Source organism: Protopterus annectens, chromosome 14.part0 (assembly GCF_019279795.1).
Source record: "Protopterus annectens isolate FY-2018-M chromosome 14.part0, PAN1.0, whole genome shotgun sequence".
Taxonomy (NCBI): domain Eukaryota; kingdom Metazoa; phylum Chordata; order Ceratodontiformes; family Protopteridae; genus Protopterus; species Protopterus annectens.
In genome coordinates, this window is record NC_056748.1 from 65,610,734 (window position 1) to 65,630,729 (window position 19,996).

The window sequence follows — 19,996 nt, forward strand, 5'->3', positions numbered from 1 at the left end:
CTTATGCTTTATTTATTTATATTTTAGAGCAATGAAACAGTCTCTAAAAAATAAGTAAATAAATGGGGGAAAAGCTCTACCACAACTGCCACAAGCATGGCACCCTAGGCAGTTGCCTAGTTCATCTATGCCTAAGGCCTGCCCTGGTTACATTTTTCTGAAAATCATTTTTAAAGGAGAAAGTGTTGTTCATTATTTATCAAAGATAAGATAATTATTTACAAAAAGAAAAGTCTTTCATTCAGCTGTGATCTCTGGGATAAACCATTAGTAGGCAATTTTTGTGGATATATTTAGTTTGAGTTGTCATCCACAGTCATTTAAACATTTGCAAAGCCATTCATTAAAATGCTGCTTAAAGGACCACTACAGTACAGGCAGAAGCTGACAAATGTATATTAATTACCTTGTCATGATGTTCTACATAGTCTAACTCTGCCAGCAGCACAATAAATACTTATTAATCGTTTTACTTTTTTGTTCTAACACTGTGAGCCCTGATGAGGGTAGTTGTGTTGATTAAATATTGTTTTCCTGTAAATCAACTTCTTGCCCATAATCCACTCTAAAGGTGCAGCTGATGAGCTTATAATATCCTAGTCTTCATAATCAGATCATACTTCCATTTTGAAGTAATAAGTGTGACAAATGAAGCTGGCACTGGATGGGTTTGAATCCCACCACTGCCTATCAGTGGACCACCCTGGATATGTGAGAAAAAGGGGCCACAGTCTTTGGATCTGCTCTATTGACCCAAATAGGTCAGTTGAATATCAGAGATCTGGTCTCTCCATCATAATAATGGTATCCGACAGGTTAAGATGCACACAAATCTGATGTAATAACCAAGTCAACAAAAGGCAATCTGGCTCAAAAAGCACAATGGGAATATGTACTGCTGTCTAGGACGTGAGCTTCCAATACCTCTACCTACACTAGGAATTCACATGGACCACTTACAGAGCTAAGTTGCTTGCCTAGCACCCTGGACCTCCCCCCCCCTATGTGAACCACATTGTCTTCCAGTGCCCCTTACTCATGGTAACTGCCTTTTGAACAAATTATTGAAACACACACACACACACACACACACACACACACACACACACACACACACACACAAACACACAAAACAAACAATTCCCAGGAAAGACTTGCATGATTCTCCAATTTTGTGTGCTATTATCTTTAGAATTCTCCAGTTCCACACAACTTTCAAGTTGGCCTGGAAATACTGCCACTGTTCTAGTTATGGCTTGAGACAAAATTCAACAATTACCATACCACTCTTGATTTATAGCCAAATATAGATTATAAATAACAATAATATTACTAATATGTCACTGTTAGTATGCTTTTAATCCATTCAATGCCGCGGTGGTATGGCGGTAGTGTTGTTACCTCACAGCAAGAGGTTCTCCCGTTTGATTCTCGGCTTGGCTTGGGAGTGCCTTCTGTGTGGAGTCTGCATGTCCTCCCCATGGTTGGGAAGCATTTGAAAGACATGCGTGCGTGAATGAGCGAGCCTTCGTTGAAGGTTGGGTGTCGAGCTGGCAGCTCTGCATTTTGTAAAAATCTACTGCCAATCATTAGTGGACCGGAGTTTCGCTGTGGTGACCCCTTACCGGGAAAAAGCCAAAAGACAAACAACAAGTATGCTTTTAATCCATCTGGCTTTGGATGAGATGGATATTACAACTTGCCCACTTACAGCGCTAAATAAATAAATAGTATATTTACTGGTAGTTATTTTCTCTGTTTCCTTTAATGTGGAGAGTTGCTAAAGTTTATCTTTTCAGTAGTTTCTTTCCTGTCAGGATGTGAAGCTGGAGGTGTTTCAAAGATTTTATATTGCAGTGATTCTGTCTGCATAATTTTTTTTAATTTATTTTTACTTCAGAAACAATTTCTTAAGATATTTGTAAGCAATGAATGTTAACGAAGTTTAAATTAAAGGGATATTTACTGTTTATATGTTAAGTTTTATACAATTATGTGCTTTCTGTTTCCATGGTTGTGGAGGCAGTTACTGATTTTTGTTGTTGTGTCTTTTGGCTTTTCCCTGTTAGGGGTCGCCACAGCAGAACTCTGGTCTGCTAATGATTGGCAGTAGATTTTTACGTGCCGAGTTGCTAGCTCTGATGCACAACCTTCAATGAAGGTATGCCCATTCACGCATGTCTCCACACAGAAGACGCTCTAGGTGAGAATCGAACAGGACAACATCTTACTGTGAGGCGACAACGCTACCACAGCACCACCACCGCAGTGCTGGAGGCAGTTACTGATACGATTACTTTTCCCCCCTTGATGAGTGGTATTTATGTATGCATGTTTATGGGAGAGTATGGTTTTGTCTTTATTTTTGTTGAACTATTACACATATTTAATATGATCCTGATTTTCTTGAGTGTGTGCCTGTGTAGGGTAATAGAACTAAATGTTACTTCCTTTGTTTTAATTGTGATAGGAGGGGATTAAGGTTACATCATAGTATGTTGCTGCAGCTCACACGTTGTTCAACAACAGTATGCACTGGTTTATTTGTAGGGCTGCTGTGTAATATGTGTGTTAGATGTTAAGAGGAAATGTTTCATGAAGAAATGGACTGAAAATATTTTTCAGGCAGGCCACTGTTTCAGTGCAGCTTCTGAGAAGGTATTTTAATGGTGACTAGTTTCAAGCTATGTTTTGTTAAATGCATTTTTGTTTTTCTTATGAGGTTTCAGTTGTAGCAGAGACCCAAGCTTAACAACATTTGGAAGGTGTGCTTAACACTTGTTAAGACTGGGTCTCAGGTTACTGGATCTCTTTACTGGTTTGTCTTTTCTTGAAAATCAGTGTGTAATCACAGCACTGCATATACTACAACTTTACATAAACAGCAAAGAAAATAATGCTGAAACGGATTTAGTTTGTAGCGGTCAATAATTTGCACACACATGAGAAAAAATAGTTATACAAAAAGAATATTTAAAGAAAACCTGATCTACAGTTTCAAAAGTACCCTAAACTTCTCTAGCAGAATGAGACTGAACCCTTAGCTATGCTAAGTACTAAAATATCATACAAGGAAAATGCAAAACAGTAATTTCCATAGATATTGGTACACAAAGTCTTCCAGGAAGACTGACCTTACTCTGGTTTCAGATCCATATATAGACTCATCTTTTATATTCCAACAGAAACCAGCAGTAATTACATTATATCAGAGTACAACAGTCTCTGTTTTCACAACAGAAGAAAGACTAACAGTGCACTTTACTTTCAGATCTCTGTATTAACTCATTAACACCTATGTGGTATGGAATGTCACACCTTTAGCAGCCTACACACATATTGCATTCCAGAGCATTTTCTGAAAAATAAACTTAAAAAGCAGAAAATAACCAAATGTAAATATTCTGTGAACAATAAAAGCTACAAACTGTACAAATAGCAGTGTTATCAGAAGTATTATTTGCACTGATAATAATAATAAGTACATTTGTAGTCTTTTCCACAAATACTGTAGTATATTATAATGTACACAAATCCCAAATTATTTTTTTTTCTAAACTTTCACAAATAAATTTTCATATCTTGAAAACTATACAACCTAGATATAAATTGGTAGAATATTTTTGCTAACCGGACATAAGCTTTCACATGGCAACAAGAAATGCCTCAATAAGTGCACATTTATTGAGATATTTACAGAAATATGCAAACATATATTTCATTGTACTATTAGCATACAAATAATACTGGTTATCTCTCAAGATGTGCAATTTGCAGTGCAAATATCAAAGACAGTTTTTTCAAAAACTTTTAAGGTTCCACCTAATGTCATGCAACAGTTTGTAAGTCCTTGGTTTTTGAAGTATTAATGTTCATATGAACATACTACTTATTTTTATAATTACTGACAAACAACTAGCAAACTGTGGTGGTGGTGCTGTGGTAATGTTGTCGCCTCATAGCAAGACGTTGTCCTGTTCGATTCTCAGCTACAGCGTCTTCTGTGTGGAGGCATACGTGAATGGGGTGTACCTTCGTTGAAGGTTGTGCGTCAGGGCTGGTAACCCGGTATGTAAAAATCCATTACCAATCATTAGCGGACCGGAGTTCCGCTGTGGCAACCTCTAACCAGGAAAAGCCGAAAGACATAAAAAAAAACTAACAAACAAGTAGTAATATTTCCAACATAGTGTGATAAAAACCTGTATTGACAGTGAATTGTCATGTCCCTTGCATTGGTGTTCCACACCACATACCTCAATAAAATGTAGATCCCTCAGTTATGAAAATATGAACATAAATATAAAAATATGAATAATAAGTGTCAAACAAAGATTAATTTCTCAACTACAGGACAGTCTTAGTGTCAGTTTGTTTATAAACCCTTGCACTAATACTGCCTATTAGTAGCTGGTAAGTCACTTGGTTAAAGAGGACAGACCCAGAAAAGTTCTGGATGCCATAAGGAGGTATGGGTGTGAAGTGAAGCTATACAAAAATGGCGTTATATGCTTGATCAAGTTAAATGCATGCATAAGTGACTGTTTGCATCTGATCCATTTCACAGCTCTGGGCTCAGAAGTTCTTTAAATTAGTTTAACAATCTTCTTGCAATTAGGCAGTTGCTGTGGCTACAGATAGTTACACTTTACACTTCAATTACAAGTTTCAAGCATTCTTTTTTCTTTCATCTCCTTTTTTAAATAAATAACTGAACAAATACAATTAATCCATCAATGTTAAGACATCTTATAAATGCAATTCCACAGTGCAGATTCTGTTTTACATAGCTTAAAGATAGCTTACAGATTGCCAACAGCTAAAATAAGAAAGGACAAAAATCACATTGCATTTTTAGTAAGTTTTTCTACCCTGGCACCAGAGTGAAAAATACTGCTAAGTTTAAGATGCTGCAGCAAAATCTTTATAAAAATAGAATTTGAGTTTCAGGTTTCTGTCTCTGCACTCTTTCCCCACTGTGCTTGCCTTAGTTAGCCAGCATATTTTATTTTCTGCATTGGAAGACCTCAGCTAATCTGTCAGTTTGTAAATGGAAATACATATACTTGCCCTGCCAGCAAAACTGTTAGTTTCTTGTCTTACTGTATATCTTCCTTTTTGTGGCATTTTCAAAGCAAAGTAAAGTGCTTTTATGAATCCTGAGTATATTCCAATCAATGTATCCTTAGATGTGTGCCTAGTAAAGTATACAATTTGAAATGCATACTCGATACTCACATAAATGCCTTTGCACAGTAACAGCTATTTAACATCAAATGAATTACCTTATTTCATTCAGATCTTTAAATAAAAAGTACATTCATGTGCATCTGCTTAGTGACTAGCTCAGTAGCATGACATACCTTCTGCTATATGGCATTACTTTGCTTAGCACATATTCTCAGATGTTTAAATTATGTACTGTTTTGGAGGTATACATAGCATTCAGAACTAGCCTAATATTCAGGTTTATGGCTCCAGTGTAGGGAAGCATTGCAGCTATAAATGACAATAGACCTGTGAATCCTTAAACCCTGAATAGCCTTATGACCCAGTGAGTATAAATAGTAAAGAAGATCAATAATACCTTGCTATATAGGTTTTCCTTTGCAAAAAAAAAAAAAAATAGATGTGATAGGCAAAATGATGTAAGAGCAAGGGAAACAAATTCCTGAAGAAAGTATAATGAGCTTCTATTCAGTTACAACAGGGTATGCAGCGAGGAAGTTGACTAGGATAGAAATGCCGCAGAGGGGAAACAGCTAGGTAGTACTTTTTAACATGTGGATGTATATCATTCTGTAGGTAGGAAAATGCACTTTGGGGAAATGAAATATTGTGTTCAGGGCATAGCTGTCCTTTAGGGAGCTGAGATTATTAAGTGTCTAGGTAGGGATCTTGAATATGTGGGCAATGAGTGTCACAATGCAGTAATCCTCATTTTGTGACAATAAACTCAATTTTACCTGGAGCAGACTAAATACTGAGGGAAAATCAGATACAGTTTCTAACAACAGGTAATGTGTTTAGAAGTATGTTTCATTACACTGAGATCAAAAATCCCTCTGCTGGGGTGAAGGAAATTAAAGAGTCACTATGGGCGGAAACTAGAAAATATATTTTTTATCTTATTTATTATTTACATTTGATAACAGGTTAGATGCACCACTTTACAGAGTATTTTCAGGCATGGCCCACACCAAAATGGCTAGTTCATTATGTAGAGTTACAAATGAACAGGGAAATGAAATACAATAATTTAATATTAACATTTATGTTACCATGCATTTAAACAAAAAAAAAAATATAACATTTTAAAGGGATGCTTTTGAAAGGTAATAAGAGCAAAGGATTAAGTGAAAATTATTTGTTAGGCAGATGATACATTGCATAAAGGAGTGGGAGAGGAGAGGAGACAGTATAAGAACAGCAAAACTAAGAGCACCATATTTTGCAGACTGCCTCAATATACGCTAAACTGTCAGACCTACTGCACATTTTGCAAGTCCAATGGGGGCACAAATTCCTGCTCAATAGATCTCAATCTCTTTAAGCACCCAGTAGCTCTAGTGCCTAACTTAACAGATAATGTGATAATTAGTCAAAGTTTTCCCCAATATAAAGAACTATGGAAAATATATGGGGTTTCAACTGGATATAGTACCAGCAATACATAGTCCTAGTGAAGAAAACTGTGTAGGACTAGAAAGTATAAAAGGAAATAACATCTGACTGTGAGCAAAAGGGTTAGACAAGTCTGATACTGAGACGTGCCAGAAAACTTCTTTTGTTACAGTAGCAAAAAGATAATTAGCAGGGAGACTGACAGCGAATGGCACATAGTTAAGAGCACACTAGTAAGTGTAGAAACCGGGGAAGATACATATTTATTTATTTAAATACATTTTTATTTAAATACATTTTTTGACTGAGTGTGCACTGTTCTGAATGGATCTATTTTAGACTCTGTTCGAGTGTCATACAAAGGCAAAGAAATCATTATAAAGTTAACAATAACAGAAGCTTACAAAGTTACAATAAAAAAACTGTGTGCGCTGAAAAGAAAATACACAGTGTAGTATACATTTAAAACAACAGACTGATGAAAAGATAAGATGAATTTCATATTGAAGAAAATGGAAAAGGAGAACTTGAACAGTTTTAAATTTCTCCTGCTCTACCAAACCAGAAAACAGTCAGAAAAACAGGAATTCAAGGGTAAAGAAAAGAAGATAGAAGAGAAAGGGAAAGTACCAATACCCAGGGCAGAAGAAAATTACTTTTGTGAGTTACCTTTCATAGCTGATGAACTAGATGAATGAGAAAATTCTGTCATTGTACCTGTATTTATAGCAGAAGAAGCCAAGGCCTGTACTTCAAGTCAGAATACTGATAAGACTAATGCCGACTTTGCTCACCTTAAGATAAGTCATGTCAGTTTCAGGAAGGGTCAGTAGAAAGACAATATACAAAGCTGAGCTAGGTAGAATTCTGACAAGATTAAAATGGGAAACAAAGGAATGGTATAGCCCAATCTTCATGCCCATACTTTGAACTAAGAAACAGCCTGCTGTATGATGTAACCAAAGACAAAGTCCAGACACTGAGCCATGTGTTTGTTGCATGGCCTTTTAGAAAACCTGTAATAAAGTTAACACATAACCACATTTTGGGTGACCATTTAGTACTGGGTCATCAAAGTACATGATTAACAGTAGACAGGATATGGGATATCAGCTGTTTACATTTGTCCCCTTTTACTGACCTGATTTTATGAAGGAATGCTCTTCTTGGATAATTCAAACAAGGAGATAAAGTATGTATGTTTGTACTCACTGTTCAAAATAATTTTCTTCTGCAGTAGTAAAGACATTTTCAAACTGTAGAAAATATAAATGAAGTAAATGATATGATTAGATACAAGGGAAAAGGAAACCAGAACAGGTAGACCACACATATGATTTGAAGTCTTGGAGAAAAGCTGATATTTCTGTAGTAAGCACGTCTGCAGATGAAGTTAAGGCCTTAACTCAAGTAGCTGAGACATTTTTAATATCTCAGAAGTATAAGAATTTGCAGAGAGGGATAAAGACACATGTTTATATTTGCATGACAGGACCTGTTTAATCTGGCATAAGAAAAAAAACATGCCCAGTGAGAAAGTAAATTCAAAACTATGCTGAATATCAGAATCCCAATGCAAAATAAAGAAGGAGATATACAAAAGTGCTGAACCCTGCGATTATAGAAGTTTCCCAAAGTTAGTGGAATTAATGTCTTGGTCTCAGGTCTAATGGACCTATAAGATCTTCCATCAACTCAGAAAATTAAAATAGCATATCTAAGTTTATTTATATTTTGAAGCCTGAGTGGATGAACTGATTGACTTAACCAAAGCTACTGGCAAATTCCACAGTTCCCAGAAACATCTTTTGCAGGTAACACTTGCTATAGAATACAAAACAGTTGTGTTTAAATATAGCTCTAAGAATTCTAGAATAAATTATTCTTTAGATATTCTGGGATTAACTTAGATGCTGTATATAACCCCACCATAAGGTATAGCTAGAGGGAGTTCTTATCAGCTTTATCCCATAACATACCCTGTGATATTACTAATTATTCCTTCTTTACACTCTTTACCAAAATTCATAAACCCATATTATATCCTCCTATGGTGTCTGCATTGGGCAGGCTTATATCATGTACTGAATTTACATGCACTGTGTCTCAGGTAATTCCTTTTTTTTAATCAATTTTTTATTAGAGTTTAAAATAAATATAAACAAAAGTTTCTCAATAACAATTAAGTTAAATTAATATCACACAGAGTAAAATATGAATTCATTTCTTTCCTGTAAGAGAATAGTAAAGAAAAACATGTTAACTAATAAAACAACTATTTACAAAAGGTGTCTAATAACTACTAATTACATAGAACTGTATATTCAGTTGATACAATAAGTCAGGCATTGCTTGTTTAGAAGTTCAACTAGTCCTTTCCATGAGTTATATGAGGAAGTGATTCTTGTTGATCTTGTTCTTATATTAATGATCTCCAAATGGCTAACTTCTGAAGCGATGTTTCTGAATTCTTTAAAAGAGGGAACAATGTCACTCTTCTAGTTACTTGTTATTACCTTCCTTGCAAATGACAATATGCTCCATAAAACTGGGTATTTCACCATTGCAACACAATCAAGTATAGGAGCATTAAAAAGAATCAAAGATTTGGTCAATATAAATTTGTCAGAGAAAAGAGCTTGTAAAAAATTGTTAATTTCTTTCCAGAATGTTTTAATTTTAATACATTCAAAAAATACATGTTCCCAATCAGCTTTCTTATCTGGTTTACATCTCCAACAAGTAGTTCTGATTTTAGATATGATTTTTATATTATGTGGTGTATAAAATGATCTATACATATATTTCCAGGTGAGCAGTTTCCATTTAAGTGATGATGTTAAATTGGATGATTTTAATATTAATTGTTTATTTTCTTCACTTGGGAATTCTTTGTTTATAGTATTATAATAGTTTGAATATGATTCTTTAATAAATTGTGTCTCTGTTCTTATTATTTTAAATATTTTAGACAATAAATTACTTTCTATTTTTTGGTGTATAAATATTAATAAATATTTAATGTATTTTGGAATAGATTTTTTAACTGTAGATTGCATAATTTTTATTCTTTTTCAACATATTGTACACAGTGTTGGACATATAACCAGTATTCTTTCTCCAAATTATATTTGTCATGTATATATAAGGGTGATAAAGTGCTCTCTTTATGCGTCAATTGAGACCAATACATTTAATTATCTTTAAAACTTTTCATAACCATCTCATTGGAAGATGTGATGTTATTTTGTGTGTATGCTATTGGAAAAATAAGAAACAACCATGCCTTATAAGATGCATTCTTGAGTAAGAATGTTCTAAATATTTTTATTGTTATGTTAATTATGTCAGAGTTGGTTTTATGGTTAGAGGTGTTTATAAATTCTTCTTTTAATAACCAATACAAGGAGTTATGGGAAGATATAAGCTTATTAGGATGTATCAAAAACATGGATTGAGTTAGAAATGTCAACTAATTGATTTCAATTTAGCATTATAATAGGGATTTGTCCATAAAATTAATGTTTTAGTGATTGAAGTGATTGAGTATAGTTCAATATCTGGAAAACTAATACTCCTATTTGACCAGTCTCTGAGATGATTATTTAGTGCTACCCTTGGTTTGCTAGGAAACCATAAGAATTTCAGTATTATTGAGTTAAATTTCTTTATGATGGATTTGGGTGGAGGTAAAGAGAGGGATTGTGTTATATATAACATTTTTGGAGTATAATCATTTTAATAATAGAAAGTCTTTCATCCATAGTAAAGAAATACTTATTCCAATTACTTATAAGAGATTCAATACTTTCTAAACTAGACTCATAATTGATATCTATTATCTCTTTAATGTTTTCTGCAATAGTTACTGCTAGATATTTTAACTGTCTTTCTTTTACTATATATTTCTTAAACATTTCTTGTATATTATTGTTATCATAGTTTATGGGTAGAATTTATGTCTTATTTTTCATTGAAAGTGAGGCCAGATTTTCTTTGAAAGTCTTCAATTAGAGTAAAATGTGATATGAGGGATTTATCACAACCTTTCAAAGTCAAAAGAATATCATCAGCAAATAACTGAATTTTAATTATTAACACTTTATTATTTGATACACCTTTAATATCAGTATGTGATCTTATAAAGTTGGCAAAAGGTTCAATAACTAGGGTAAATAGTAATGGTGAGAGAGGACAACCTTGTTTAGTGCCTTTTGTTAACTTTATTGGGTCTGGTGTAAATGGACCTATTTTTATATATGTTTCTGAATTAATATATGAAAGATTAATGAGCTATATTTGAAAAATTGCTTTCTTTTAGTACTCTTGCCTTGTCTTTCGGCTTTTCCCGGTTAGGGGTGACCACAGCGGAACTCCGGTATGCCATACTTGGCAGTGGATTTTTATGGTGCTGAGTTGCTAGCCTGATGCCCAACCTTCAAAGAAGGCACACCCATTCAGGCACGTGCCTACCTGCATGTCTTTAAACATCACTCGACAATGGGGAGGACATGCAGACTCCACACACAAGGCGCTCCAGCCAAGAGTTGAACCGGAGAATGTCTTGCTGTGAGGTGACAGTTTTAACCGCTGCACCACCGTGGCCACTTTCTTTTAGTACTAATGAAAGATATTTCCAATTTACAGAATCAAAGGCACAATTAATATCAAGACGTATAATTGTTAAATTTCTTTTGTTTTGTTGGATAAATCAATTAGTGACATTATTCTCTTTATATTATCATATATATTTCTATGCAAAACAAAGCCCATTTGATCATTATTTATTAAGGAAGGAATACGTTGTTTTAATATATCTGTATGTATAGCCATAAATAACTTATAATCAACATTCAAGAATGAAATTGGTGTATAAGATGAACATTTTATTGGGTCCTTATCTGCCTTTAATATTGGAGTGAGTAGAGAGAAACCCCAAGAGGCGGGAACTGCTTCTAAATTCTTATTCATATTGAAAACTTCAAGTAATGTATTCAGAGACTCATTAGTCATTAACTTATAGAATTCAGAGATAATACCATCATTTCCAGGGGCTTTATTTAATTTTAGTTTTTTAATATGTGATTTTAATTCAGTAATTGATATTGGTTTAGCTATGATTTTTATCTGGTTGGTATTTAAATTTTTCTTAGTGTATTTTCTTGGAAAATGTTTTTATTTTTTTATTTGAATCTGTTAATTTGTTATCCTTATTTATTTCTGTGAAATAGTCCTTAAGCTCTTTTTAATATATCCTCTAGGTCTGAGACTTTCTTATTTTTGGAAGGTAAAACTATTTCTTTAATATTGTTAGATTTATCATATATTTTAGTTCCCATTGTTAGTTTATGCATATATTTTGGGTTAACTGAGTGATTAATGATTTTCATTCTTTCTAGGTTTATCTTTGTTTTATGACTTAGAGTCTCTAAATACTTACTTTTTAGTTCATTTATTTGTTGCAATTTATCTGGATTTGTATTTTGATTCTCTAGTTGAAGTTATCAATTTTTTTCTTGTAGTTCTATTAGATCTTTCTCCCATTGATTTTTCTTATAAGCATACCAAAATATTCTGTCAATTCTCGCTTGTGTTCCATGTCTGTGGGAATAATGTGTAAAAAAGAGTGAATCCACGGTTGCATAATCTTGAATGTCCTTAAGTTGTATTAAGTCAATACATTCCTTAAGTTTTTTAGCAGATGGAGAGAGTTTTCTTTTTTTTTTTTTTTGTGGAGTTTGAGTATTCCTCTTTTTTATGCAATTGAAATCTACTGCAATTATAAGACTTCCTTTTGATTGATTTATGATTTCTTTCCCATTTGTTTCTTTACAGTACAGGACAAAACCATCATCTACAAGGAAGAGTAAACCTGTCTGGTGGACATCTGCAATAAATAAACTATATAACAAAAGGAAAAAAATACTGTCCAGGACCAAGAAGGAGCAGGTGTCCAATTGCAGGCAATCTCTAATTACACTGAACAAGCAAATAAGAGCACTAGTGAAATCCTCTAAAGTCAACTTCAAGTCCAAATTGGTCACATCTACTAGAGACAATCATAAGACCTTCTTCACATATGTCCAAAATCTCAAAGGAAGCACCCAGATCCATTCAGAACTGGTGGTCAAGGGCACCACATACACAAATGCTGTAGACATAGCCAATCTACTGGCTGACAGATTCACTGAAAACGTCTCCCCTCTGTCCCCCAAGCAATAAATCAGGACATCCCCAGTACCTGCCCCCATCCCTTATCTCTAAGGAACAGGTCATCACTGAAAAATACAGCTTTCATGGGACCCGATAACATACCTGGCTGCATCCTACATGAACTCAGGCATGAACTTGCAGCACCATTAGGCACCCTCTTCAACCAAAGCCTGAGTATTGGCTTTGTCCCAGCCAAATGGAGGACAGCCACTGTCATCCCTTTACACAAAGGTGGAGCATCCACCGGGCCGGGAAATTATAGACCCATCAACCTAACTAGCCTGATCTGCAAGGCCATGGAATGGATTATCATGGACCTCATTAATAAGGACATTGGCAACCTCCAAACACTCGACCCCACATATTTTGGCTTTGTCAAGGGGAGGTCATGTCTGTTAAATTTGATCGACTTCTTTGAGACAGTCACCAAAGCCATGGACGAGGCGAAGATGGTGCACACCATCTACCTTGACCTAACCAAAGCCTTCGACACTATTCCCTACTTGGGCATAGTAGATAAACTCTCTGAACTAGGCATCAATCCATATGTTACCAGATAGGGAGCAAACTAGCTCACTGATAGAACCCGCCTAATCAAAATAGGGGAAGCCACCTCAAGCAGTCAACACGTAATGAGCGTCATACCCCAGGGATTGGTCTTGTGGCCTCTGTTATTCAGGATATACTTCTCTGAGGTACAGGCCAAAACCACTGGACTATGGCTGTCCAGGTTTGGAGATAACTACAAGCTGGGTGCAGTCATCAATTCCCCAAGTGATGTGGACATCCTCCAAGAGGGTCTAACCCAAACAAATGACTGGTGCCAGAAACATGGCCTCAAGCTGAATGCCAAAAAATGCATCATTATCCCCTTTGTGGAGAATGACATCCCCTCATATTATCACATTAATAACAATGTCCTAAGTACACAATTAGTAGTGAGGGATTTGGCCACCCAGGTTGATAGCAACCTGACTTTTGACCACCATGTTGCTTCCATTGTACAGAAATCTTTCTACATGGCCCACCTCATAAGTAAGGGTATCTCATCCAGGGACAAAGAGGTCATAAATCCCTGTATTCTTCCCTTATAAGGCCAATTATTGAGTACAACACCCCCTTTAGCATATACCTCACAAAGCACATGCAGCAGCTGGAAAGACCACAGAGGCTCCTCACCATGAGAATCCAGGGCCTCAAACATCTACCCAACACAAATAGGCTAAAAGCACTATCCCTCTACTCAGTTTCATACAGACTCCTCAGGGGTGACCTCTGTTTGGCATATAAAGCAATCTCAGACCCTGCCTTGATGGGACTGCTGCATATCCGCAAGTCAAGTTCCCCTTGAGTAACCTATATGCGTGACCTCAACCTGGTCTGTGATATCAATAGGACTTGTTGGCAGGACAGATTTGTGTCCCAGAGACTCCCCCATCTGTGGAATAGACTCCCTCTCCACGTCAATCAGAGTACCTCTTATCTGTTTTTACGTGCAACCTAAATAACTGGATGGGAAACAGAAAATACACCCCTGGGATTCCACATGTGCCCCTGCTGGACAGGGGCTTTGGGTGCTGACTTGTCTAAACATGGGCTAAACTCTTGGCTAGGCTTATAAGGGCCTCAGGGCCAATAGCCTAGTAACTTCATATGATCCTATAGCATTCTCCATCCTTTCCTATCTAGTACTCTGAATAGTAGCTTCGAGTGAACATGGGATGCCATGCAGCAATGCCTGTCTGCTCATTAACTGAGCTGTGACTGCAGTATTTCCACTGCTTTTACTTCATTCTTGTTGCCTTTTCTCAAGTTTAGCAAGACGTTAGTTTAGAAACAGGATAATTTCTTTGTAATACATTGCCAAACGTTGATCTGTTGCACTTTCCTTCTCATGTAGTAAATCAGTGCATGGTCCTAACTCCACTGGAGTCTCATTCATTTCTCCAGCCGTTCTGAACAATTTACTGTTCCCTGAAGCAGCAAAAACACTCAGATACTCTGCCATTTCTTCCTTCCACCAATAAGTCTGATTCTTCCTTCTGGAAAGGAGATTCTCCTGGTATCCTAATTACATTTTCCCCTAGTCAAAATGAATAACATCTCAGATCTCCATCAAAAATAAGCCATAAGCTTGGTGTTACTAATTCTGCCAAAAAAGCTAAGTAACTAAGTAATTAACTAAATGATTTGCTAAGTACTTGTATTTATCAAAGTGTATCTGACATATTTAACACTGTATTTCATAGCCTGGTGTACTATAGATATTGGAGTTATAGTTTAATTTATAAAACAATTTTTGTTTGTACTATGTCTTTTTTTATTGAATATATTTTTATTGATTTTCAGAAACATAAACATATATACAGTATGTATATCAAAGAAATATTTATATAGTTAAAGTTTAAAGAAGCAATTCCAAAAACAAACATTAAAAAAAACGACTATTTACACTGGATGTCTATACTTGAAAAACTTTGTTTTCTTGACTGTATTGCTATATAAGATTAAAATTTATTACAGTCTTCTGTTTCCAGCACTTGATTTGCTTTCTGCCAGGCAATGCTTAAGGAAGTAGGTCGTTCTGTTCTTTCCTTGATTGTTTTCAATTCCAACTGTGAGACTGATAAAACCATGTTCTTGAAATGTTTAAAATTGGGAGGAGTTACAGCTTTCTAGTTCTGTGTAATATTTTTCTTTGCAATAGCAAGGAAAGTCCACAAAATTACATATTTTTGCCTTGGGACACAAGACGGCACGGGTGTATTCAACAAAACTAGAGATTTTGTAAGTTGGAAATTATCAGTGAACAGTGTCTGTAACAAATAGTTAATACTTTCCCAATATTGTTTAAGTAAATGGCATTCATAGAACATGTGTTGCCAATTGGCTATTGATTGTGATTTATGCTTCCAACATCTATTTTCTTTATTATATATTAGTTCTAATGTGTGTGGTGTTAAGTATGTTCTATGTATAAATTGCCATGTGGAAAGTTGCCATTATAGTGATAAAGATGTTAGTTTTGGAGAAGTAAGAATTAGTTTTTTTAGCTTTATCATCTGGCATTTTACCATTAACTGTTTCATAGTATTTCCATATATTTTGTTTATTATGAACTCTTGTTTCTTTAAGTAATTTGTACAATCCTGATAAAATTCCTTTCCCATTTGTGGGAAATTCCATCAGTATTTTTAACTGCTCTGTACACTTAGGAACCTTTTCCCTAACAGACTTCTGCATTATTGCCTGTTGGTTTAAAACTGTTTATCTTAATCCTTGAAGTGTTAACCACATGTAATTTTCAACGTTGAACTCACTAATAATTTGCTCTATTATTAGCACTTTGCTAGTGTTTATCAACTGATGCCAGTAAATTAGACCATGCTTACTAAGTATTTTAACTGCTACTGAGTCCTGAGTTATAATGTTATTTTGTGTATATGCTATTGGGAATATGAAAAAGACCATGCTTTTATATCCGGATTTCTGTTTACAAAGTGCATAAAAGACTTTAGGGTATTGAATGTATTTAGAATTTATATTTTTGTGTTTCCCTGTTGCCAAATATTCCTTCAATAACCAAAGCAAGCTATTCAGTACTATTCCCAGATGTTTATTTATTGTATCATGAGTGTTTTTTAACAAGATTTGTTCATGTGCTAGTTTCTATTTGGAAGTATTTATCCATAGAGAAATTGTTTTTAAAGCTGACGATTGTATATATCCTTCTAAATCTGCTAAGCCTATTCCACCTTCTTCTCATTTGTCAAAATGATGTCTTAGGGCAACTCTAGGTGTTTAGGGTACCATAAGAATTTCATTAACCCTTCAAATTGTTTTAAATATGATTTAGGTAGAGGTAGTCAGCAAGCTTGTGTAAAATACAGAACTTTCGGGAATATAATCATTTTAATTATATATAGTCTTTCCTCCATGGTACAAAATAGCTTATTTCATTTTTGTACGAGTTCTTTAAAATTATCCAAAATCTCTTTATAGTTTAGCTGCACTGCTGTTTCTATGTCATTTATAATTTTAACTCCTAAGTATTTGATTGTATAATTTCTAGATAGATATTTATGATATTTTTATTTAATGCTTCTTTGTTCATATTTATTAGTAAGATATTGGTTTTATTTTCATTAAATGATAGTCCAGAAATCTTCTTAAACGGTTCTGTTGCTTTCCATAGTTCTTTTAGTGTGTTATTATCTTCTTTTAAAGTCAATAAAATGTCATCTGCAAATAGTTGAATAGTTAACTCAAGATCAGCATCTAACTGAATTCCTTGAATGTTTGGGTTTGCACGTATGAAATTTGCTAATGGTTCTATTACCAATGCAAATATCAAAGGTGAAAGTGGACAACCTTGTTTTGTACCTTTTGTAATGGTAATAGGCTCCAACAAACAGGATCCTATTTTTATGTACGTCGAAGATTTATCATAAAGAGACCTTATCAGTGAGGTAATTTTTTTCAAAAATCCATACTTCACCAGTGCAAGACAAAGGTAATCCCAATTCATGGAATCAAATGCACTGTTAATATCTAAGCAAATGACATTCATTTTATTTTTTGTTTTGTTTATGAAATCAATAAGGGACATTGATATTATATCAATATATAGTTCTGTTTTTAATGAATCCTGTTTGATGATTCTCTACCAATAATGGCAACATTTGTTTTATTCTTTTTGCATGAACTGTCATAAATATTTTATAATCTATATTTAATAAACTTATGGGGCTATATGAGGTACACTCATCAGGTTTTTTATATTGTTTCAAAAATTGGTGATACTTGAGTGTAATTCCAAGAAGGAGGGCATATATTACCTTATTTAACTGATGTAAAGACACTTAGTAATATATTTAGTGCATTATTAGATAGTAGTTTAAACATCTCTGGTGTCGTATTATCATTACCTGGGGCTTTGTTTAATTTTAGTTTCTTGATCTGCGCTGTAATTTCTGTCATAGTTATATCTTTATTTATTATTTTTCTGTGTTCATCCAATAGTCTTAGTCTTATATTTTCCTTAAGGGATTTTCTAATGATTCACTTGAGTCTATTTTATTTTCTTGACTATTGAGATTATTAAAATACACTCTAAAGGTTTCTAGAATTCCTTCTAAGTCTGATACTTTTCATTTTTTTCGATATTGTATATTTCTTTTATCTGATTTGCCTTTATCATTCTTTTCATCCCATTAGCTATTCTCCTTTGATTTTTTGATTCATAGAGTAAGTGCATAGTTTGACCTTCTTTAGATTAATCATTGTTTTATGGTTCAATATCTCTATGTATTTTTTGTTGAGGTCTTCTAATTCTTTTTCTGAAACTAAGTTGCCTTTATGAATATCTAACTTCATTTTGTCTATTTTAGTTTGTAGTTCTGCCAGTTCTTTATTCCAATGCTTTTGTTTGTTTTTATACCATACTACAGCCTTCCAATATAAATATGCTTTCATTGCATCTTATATATATACATATATATATATATATATATATATATATATATATATATATATATATATATATATGCTACCTCATCTGTGCGGTTTAAATCTAGAAATGTTTGCATCTCAGCAGTATAGTACAAGGTTTGCTATATAGGCTGGAATTTTTATGATTGTAAGTTTTCTCTTAAAGTTAAAATGTATTTCAAAAGTTATTGCATTATGGTCTGAGAAGGGTCAGGCAATTGTTTTGACTTTGCTTATTTTTGGGGTAAGATCTTTTGTTATAAACACTCTATTCTAGAAAAGGTGTTATGTCTATGTGAGTAAAGTGTGAATATCAATGATTCTTGTTCAGCATAGTTGTTAATGTCCATTTAGTTATACGAGTAAGTAAACTCTGCAAGTAATTTTGAGAGTGGAGATTTCTTGTGTGTGTTTTTAGCATTTGTGTCCTCTTCTTTCATTATACAATTAAAATATCCTGCAATTATTTTATTACCTTTGGAATGTTGTATTATGTTCTCTAAATGTTGTTTGGCTGCCCTGACATCCAGTCCTGGTATCCAATAGTTGTTTACCAGGGTACAAGCCAAACTATTTATTAATATTGACACTAAGCAAAACATTCCTAAATTATCACTGACTGTATTTATGATCGTGGGCATCAAGGTAGTCTTTCTCCATAATACTGCTACACCTCTTTGCTTTTTATTATATTCTGAACTTGCTAGTAATGTGTAATTATGCATATTAATCTTATTAATGACTTGCTGTATAAGATGTGTTTCTTGTAAAAATACTACTTGCTCTTTACTTTTACAGCTGTTATTCAAGCCATTGACATTGATAGGAATGCATTTCACAGTTGGACTAACTATACCTTTGTTTTAACCATTGTCCTGTTTTTGTGTTTGTACATAACTTTGTATGTGTGCTGAAAACTTTTTACCATTCATTTCATACATGTTATAAATGCATTGCATAGGCAACTATTTAAAAAGGTACAAATAAAAATTGTCTGCATAAAAAGTGATTTTCAAAATATAAACAACCAATCATTCCCTTCATGGGAGAAAACATCCCATTCTTGAATAGGTTTACCATTCAAGTGACCCCTCTTGTCCCTATTCAACATCTTCCCTCAGCTTTCCCAACAACAAATACAAGTAAAAGCATCACATTCTTATTGCTTGTGTGCTACCAAACTTCAACTATTGAACTGTATAATATTCAATTAAACACTATGACAGAGATTGCTACATGATATTACTGTCCACAGTTAAATAAAATAGTGTAACCAACTTTAAATACAACATTGTTCTAGTATATACATATCATATTTTAATCTCACTGTATTATTTAATGTCCTTCAATGAACATCTGTTTTCAGTGTAACAGTATCTATTGTATAGTGTCAACATTTTATTTAGACAACGCTTTATTATCAATGCACTTCCTGCTTCATTTATCACCATTGTATACATATATATCCTTTTGCCCATATGTATATTTCTAAGTAACCATTTTATTTTTAGTGTTTCTTTATGGCAGATTTAATATACAACTAAGATGACTGTTAGTATTTTCTGCAAACCCTATGTGTACACAATTTAAGTAGGTTCATATTTCCTACTATTAAGACAACAGAGCCTTATGAAACTTCAAATGTTTCAACATCCAGTCAGGTTAATGA